Source organism: Dermacentor andersoni, chromosome 8 (genome assembly GCF_023375885.2).
Source record: "Dermacentor andersoni chromosome 8, qqDerAnde1_hic_scaffold, whole genome shotgun sequence".
Taxonomy (NCBI): Eukaryota; Metazoa; Arthropoda; class Arachnida; order Ixodida; family Ixodidae; genus Dermacentor; species Dermacentor andersoni.
In genome coordinates, this window is record NC_092821.1 from 116518913 (window position 1) to 116526630 (window position 7718).

The following is a 7718-nucleotide window of genomic DNA, read 5'->3' on the forward strand; positions in this document are numbered from 1 at the left end:
CTTTTCTAAAGTCGTACATCGGACCATTCAACAAGACAAGCCAAATCAACGCACTATCAGACAAGTTGACAAAGCACGCAGCGAAGTCCAATGAGACGAAGCGTTGTGGTGGTTCATTCGTGCCGCAATGTCACAGAAAAGAATATCAACATTCTTTTTTCACCTGCTCCAAAGCATCTATGTCAAGACACTAAATCCAGCAAAGGTAACCACGTTCTTATTTATTTTTCTACTTGGACTTCTGTTCGCGAGGACGCATTGAGCCTCTTCTTCTTCTTTTTTGTTCTCCCTCCCGCGGCCTGCCGAACCAGCCAGAGCGCATGCGTTTTTCTCGTGCTGCATCGACCACCGCGCGGCGCACTTCGATGCGTGTTCGTTTTTCTCTGGCCGAGTGGATTTTCGCCTGGCAGAGTTTTGAACGCTTTCTGGCTAGCAGACGAGAAAAAGAAATATTGCATGGTCACTCGCCGCCCTCAATACGAGAACTCGACGGCTTACAACGCGTTCACTTGAGCGCAATCTTTGCGGAAAGTCTTGCCTCGCCGGTGTAGGATACCGAGCAGTATGCGTATGATTATCGGTGGACCAAGCGTCTCACGTTTTCTTCAGTATTCCTTAGGTAGCCACACTAGGTGCCCAAAGCAGGCATTCGATTGTGGCCAACGTGCTTTCCTTTACGCTATTTCATTTTGGCGCGTCCTGTCCCACAAAAGAAGAAAAATGAAGACATTCTTGCGGCTCAGCGAATTGTCGCATGCATGGTAAAAGTTCAATTTTATTACTTCTTTTGCGGAAAGTAATGGGCCACGGGAAGCTTCAATTGCCGGATACTCTTATTTCCGATAACAGTTATATAGACACTCCAGGCACAATCCTGCCGTCGCCGTCACCATCACATTCCGTATAAAGTTCAGGAGCGGTAACATCGTGACCGCGCGCCGCATGCTGTATGTGCGAGTGAAAGTGTAAGCGGGGGGGGGGGGGGGGGGGGGGGGTGGGCGGGCATCGGGGAGCCAACGATGGTGGCTGAGTCTTGTGTGCGCAAGGGAGAAAAGCGGGGAGGAAGCGTGCCGGCTTTCCGTCGAGCGCGATATATGAGAGACTTTTAGCCCGTCCGCTATTACGGCAAATGGAGGCGGTTTGGGCGGATTGCCGGATTTGCGGGTGCGTAAATGTGAGCGGTCGGAGCGGTGCAGCCGCCTGTGACGTAGAGTTCAACCAGACAAACACACAGCTAAAACCGCAGTAACCCACTATATCCTGCTTCGCTGCTGGTGCAAATTTCTGGCAGCGGCGTAATTGTGAACACGATTATGCCGCTGTCGAAAATTTACACCAGCAGCTAAGCAGGACATAGTAATTAGCTTTGTGTTTGTGTGGTTGAGCTTTGCGCCACCCATCTGGCCGCTCACGTTCACGCCCCCACTAAACCGGCGAACCGCCCGCGCTTGCCGGAATACCGGACGCACTAAAATTCTCTATAGGGGGGGGGGGGGGGGATGGAATGGAGGCGGAATCACGGATTCTGTGAATTTGTGATCGCGCAACATGTTTATTTGCCTTGTTTGACGCATCAAACATAGTGACTTTTTCTTAGATACGTAGATTAATTGGAGACATACGTATATTTAATTATCTTGTTGCGAAGTTTTGTGTATATGTGCAGTGAACTTTGTTTCCAGCGACACCTTCTTGCCCTTTATCAAGCTGTATCTTCGCATTTGTATATTCCATTGTATCTTCGCATTTGTAATGTACGAAGGCGAGTCAAATCAAAGTAAGCAACCCATCCTGCGCAATAATGGTTCGGTCCATTATCTGCGAGGCATGCACCTGGCACAGAGGAATCTCTTATTTACGAAAGGGACATGCAGATGTGAGGATCAAGGTTCTTTAATGCTCTCATACACTGGGTTGAACATGGTTGCGTGACGTAATGGATGCTTCAGAAGTTGAGCAGCGTGCTGTCGGGAGGTTTTTGACAGATGAAGATGTTTCCCAAAAAGAAAGTAATCACCATATGGCTGCCGTGTACGTTGAACATTGCTTTTCATTGGCCACTGTGAAGCGTCGGAGCAAACGGTTCAAAGAAAGACGTGAAAGTTGCGAAGACGATCCAAGACCGGGACAAAGCCACCGTGCAATCACCCCCAACACAATTGCAAAGGTTGATGAGCTGATTAGACAAGAACGGAGGATAAGCATCGACGAACTGGCAGAGCATGTGAACATCAGCCATTATTCGTATTATCCATTGCGCACTTGTGTGCGCAATGTATGCCCAAGATTTTGAACCGCCGCCAGAAGACGGAGAGGCTTGGCACTGCCTTGACTCATCTAATCCGGTATCACGATGAGGGTGAGGACGTTTTGTCTGCAATTGTGACGCAAGACCAGCAAATTTGAACTCCGATGTTTTAAGTCACATCGTGTACGCCTATCTGGCACGATCACTTCGCGGGGTCACCGGAAAGGAGCACGGCCGCGACAACGCTGGTGACAACGTTTGGTAACGCGGAGTTTAAAAAAGCATGCAAAGCCAATACTGCACCGACCTATCAGGTTCCGCTCGGCAACTGCTGCTGTTGGTTGCGACATAATCAGTAATATGCAGTCGTTTCATAATTTTTCTACAACTAGGTCACTCACATAAACACATAATTTAAATGCGTTGTCACTTCACAAGATGTCGCTACCGCCTTCGCTAGTCAGGGCTCCTGTTAACCTCGTAATTCGTAAGCGCAAGCTAAAGCTCGGCACTTCAAGAAGAATCAAGAATCAAGAAGTCTTTATTGAGTAACACAAACAAAATGTATACACAGATATTTGGACCTTGTAGAGGACCTTGTATTTGGACACTTGTAGAGGTACCGTGTACTTTCCGAGAAAATATATGAGCGGTAATGATACGGTAGTCATTACGACTGCAGATCGACACACACGCTCACATAGAATTAACTACCGTCAGTCATGCGGTGGCGACCAAACGCAAGCTCAACACAAAGAACAACGAGCGACAGAAACATCAGGCACGCAAACGTCGCAAAGAAGGCCGACAATTCGAACACTTGCGTAATTTTTGCGCCTGGTGGGTCGCCACCAGCGTGCCAGCTGGGCTCGTCGCGCGGATCGCAGTGGTCTTCTTTTTCGTTGAACGGGCTCACCGCCGTCTCGAACAACCTCTGCAGCAGGTGGTCGTAGGCTCGCGCGAGGCGGTAGCCCTTGGTTGTAGGCATCGTGGCGAAAGCCAGGTTTAACGGCTCTCGAGACTCGACGAAGCGCCGCCTTGCTGCACGGGCGCGGCAACCCTCCAGGTTGCACATGAAACACGCGAAGCCTGGTTCACTCGCGCACTCCAGGCAACCCAGCACAGAGTTGAAAACGTTGGCAGTTTTCCTTTTCTGAAGGCGAAATGCCTTCTGCAGCTTGGCCAGCAGGGTCTGGTTCCTGTGCGGAATGGTGCCCTCGATGGTGGTACTCATGCAGCCGTCTCTTACGATGCACGGTTGTACGTCTCCTCTGTCCAGCGCGTGCTCGAGCTTTTCCAGCGTGTCCATCTGGTCGAGCGGGACCGTCACCGCCAGACGCGAAGTGAGCTCACCGCGAAAGTAAACCGACAATGGAAGTATTGCCAGCATCCAGGCGGTCAAGGTGATCGCGCGCGAAATCCTAGGGCTGTTCCTGCGATTTCCGGCGCCTTGCTTGGGCAGTGGCGCATAGTTTGCGAGGAAGGAAGCGATCAGAAACATTCCAGAGTCCAGGACTGCGTCCAGGCGAAACGCGCCAGTATGGAAGCAGTCGCGAACGGACATCGCTAGCCACACGAGAATCATGACGGCCAGGAGGCTGCCGAACCCTTCTTTGGAATCTAGCAAAACTGCGAAGAACGACACTTCGGCGCCGCCCAACTTTCTCATGGAATAGAATGTTTCGTACGCGTAATCATGAGGACGGGGCAGGTTCAAGAGTTCCATAATCTGTTCGTCTTGCTTCGAGAAGGCCATCAAAATATCCACATCTCCGCGGACTACCGCAGTAGCTCCGTCGTTCAAATCTTTACAGCGCTTCAGAATGAGCGTCGCGTTGTAACCACGAAGCGCGCGCAGTATTCCCCGAGCGAAAGGCGTATAACAACTGAGGCTTGCGGGAGAATTCGAATATCTCGTCGGCGTACAAGCGATCACTATCTGCTGTCCAGCGAGCGCCGCTGACAGCCGCTTCTGCTCGTCGCTTTCGGGAAACCCGCGTTTCCTGTGCAGCGCAGTCGCTCCTTCAAACGACACGCACACATCTCGCTTCGGCGACGGGGCAGCCAAACTTCTGCAAGACAGAGACGATGCCTTCCACGCCGCCGTGTTTCTTGCCTGCCGCATAGTGTCCCCGACTCTCAAGAGGACCCAGTCGGCCAAGTTTGTCCCTAGTGGATACTTTCCGGGAAGGCGAGCGCACAAGCCCTCCTCTCCCACACGGGTCAGTAGCAAAACAACCATCCTGACGTCATTGTAAAGGTTGCGTTGTGCTAACCCATAAAAGCCTACACCGGGATGAGACCATACCGTCCACGCTTTCGGAAGGGTGCGTAAGAGCGGGTGCTCCAAGCTTTTGCGATGGTTGGCGCATGCAAGAAACGCCACTTCATCGTGTAACCCTATGCAGTATTCCAAATTGGCGGAGCCGTTTTCAGCGGTTCCGTGCGAGAGAAAACTAGACGTTTGGGCCCCTTCCCAAAACGCTGCCGCCAAAAAACAAACCGCTAAAGTCAAAATGCGCATTGTGTTTGACTGAATGAAAGAAATGAGCTTATTAAGCAAATTGTGGCTTCAGCAATGGGCCCAATCTGGAGCAATTTTTAAGGTACATGCCATAAAAACGTAAGTGTATTAGACACATTCCAAGCAAACATGAGGACTAAGGGATTTAGAAATTACAAAGGCAGGCCAAACCACAAAAGTATAATGTTTCTTTCAACTGTTGCTACATTCACTGCAATCGTACGTAAAATATCAGCATATAAAAGCGACAAGGTCAGAAGCCGTTTACATGATGACATCTGCAGCACTTAAAATATATGACCTCGAATATCTCTCTCACACCTTGTAGTATTAGAACTCTCTCAGAGATATACCCCCCCCCCCTCTAATCAACGTTCACAATAGGGTAAAAACACCCTGTACCCTTTCAATGAAAACTTTGCCCAAAAGTTATCGCGAAGAATTTTCGTACTGTAGCTGTTGAGACGCCGCAACCACAACAAAATGGATATTTTTTTTTTTTTTTATCCACGGCAGTCGCTATTAGGCAACTATTAAACGCACACGTACACAGTGAGACATCACCAAAATTGCAAATGTCGCTTCCTCGTACAAAAATAAATAACAAAAGATAGGTAAAAAAATACTCAAAGTAGCAAACCAAAAATTCGCGCTGAATAGTTTGTCCGCTTTTGAAGATCCGTGGCCCAACAGTTAGCGCAACGTACTCCACTGTGCTCGATGGCAGAGGTTCGGTTTCACCGTCGCGCACACATGACCCAGACCCGCTGGAGTTGTGCCGACGCGCTGGTAGGCGACAAAGTCATGAGTACATATGGAACGCAAATGTGTTCGTCATTACTGTCCACTTCGGGAAAGCTTCGTTGTCATGGATTCGACGGTCTCCAGATGTGTACACGCCATTTTCCGCGCACAAAAATGAGGCTCCGTATGTGCAACTTACGATTGTAAAAGGGGGCTTGCATCTGTAATCTCACGCTTTTATCGCGTACCAGACGACGGTTCGCAGTGCGACATCTTCCGATTGCACTATTCAACGATTATAATTTGGATGCAGTATCGACGGGAATTAAAGCAACGACACGTGGGCCATCCCCTGCATACGTCGGTTGATTCTTTGAAATTTAAAAGCTCGCCGATGGCGACCTGCATTCTTAAATTATGGGGGAGAAGGGCACATTCTCGCCCTTGATTATATACAATTATATTAAAGAAAGTGTCGACAGTGTTTTGACGTGTCACTCGGCTTGTTATGACATCGATGCTGCGTGCGCGGTTGTTGTCGTGTTCTTTTGTCACGGGGCCATTCGCCTCCACCGCCGTGTGGAGAACATAGAAGCTTCCTATGGGCATCAAAAGAATTCAGCATAAGCGCGGGACTCGTAAGGACACAAAAGATCTGCCTAATGAATGCACAGCTTTCCAGAATCGATGTGCCAAAGCTGTTGGACCTCACAACAACGCAAGAATCGTGCACCACACACACACAAATGACTACAGCCATGTTCACAAAACATATCAAAGACTGTTTCCGGAGAAACGATTGAGTGTGCTGTAGGTGCTAGCAATAGGGGCACAGCCGTGAACAATGGACATAGAACTCTGGAGACACTGTTCTACAGATTTTCGGTCTTTCGCTCCGCCAATCGTTCAAAATAATATTGAAGAATCCTGACTCGCGGTGACGCTATGCTTACCTTTACGATGGCCACACTGGCAGCCAATCTGACGAACTTGTGCAGTTATGCGCATAAATGGGCCGAAGTTCCGTTGTTTAACGTTTAAATATGGACATTCGGCGGCCATTAATCTTTTGACGTAGGCAACGTGAGGAAATGCAGGGTTCCCGATGTCGCCATCACAGGCGGTGATAGTTCTTTCGGGTCAGTCACTTTTTGCGACCCTACGCAAGAGAGATAATTGTCCGTGTAGCGTTCGCTAAACCTTACCTATTGAAGTTTTCATCGTTTGGTCCAATAATATGGACCAAACGATGTGGCTCCAAACATGCCTATTTTTGTTATTGCAACGAAAGCGTTTTTCGAATGTCATCGATGCATCTCCAAGCGCTGTGCCGTCCACGAGGGGCGTTTATTGGAACGCCACTCTGAAGTATTCGTGGCACTTGAGATATTTTAATGGTGGAGTTGATTATGTTGATGATCATCATCTTCTTCATTGTCGTATTGGGAGAAACTGTGTCGCCTACCAAATCGGCCACGATTCGGGCTGTGTAAGGAAAACGCAGTAAACTATCTGGAGAGAATGATCTCTAGAGAACTAACTACCTCTAGAGATTGAATGCTAACCAGACGTGTCGAACGGACGCGCGCCTGCTCGACTCCTTCTCCGCTAGACAAGTACGCAAGGTGGCGGGGTATTTGTGGCCGGTGTTATTTGTAGCACCCAGCTCTTGACTCCCACTCCGCTAAGCCTAATCAATTGCGCGAAGTTTGTTGAAATGCTATAGTTTGTTCAACAGTTTGTTCAAATGCTATAGCAGATACAATTTGCCAGTTGCACCCTGTTTTTTCTCACATATTTTTATTTTTTGTCGGCGTTCTAATTTTCATGACTGATGTGCTAGTGTTCATTTTTTTTTTTTTTTTTTTTTTTTGCAGTAAGCGAAAACCTGGCGCGCTCCAGTTTATGAGGCAGCTGTGATAGCTTCAACATTTACCGCCCGCGATACCTTGCTTGTTCGATCGGCCTAAGTCGACGTGAGGAATGTAAAATTCTGCCTGTATGTTTAGTAAGCGCCGTGTTATAGTCAATTGACCTGAGTAGTATGAAGAGATCAAGAAAAATGTGTTGTCATATTACAGTCTGCAATGTGCGAATAATTACTTCGGAAGTTTCCTATTTTGATGCGATTAGCGCAATAAAAATGACCTGTTGTTACTCTTAATAGCTTGTTGCTTTTCCAGTTTCGTTGAATTCTGCCCC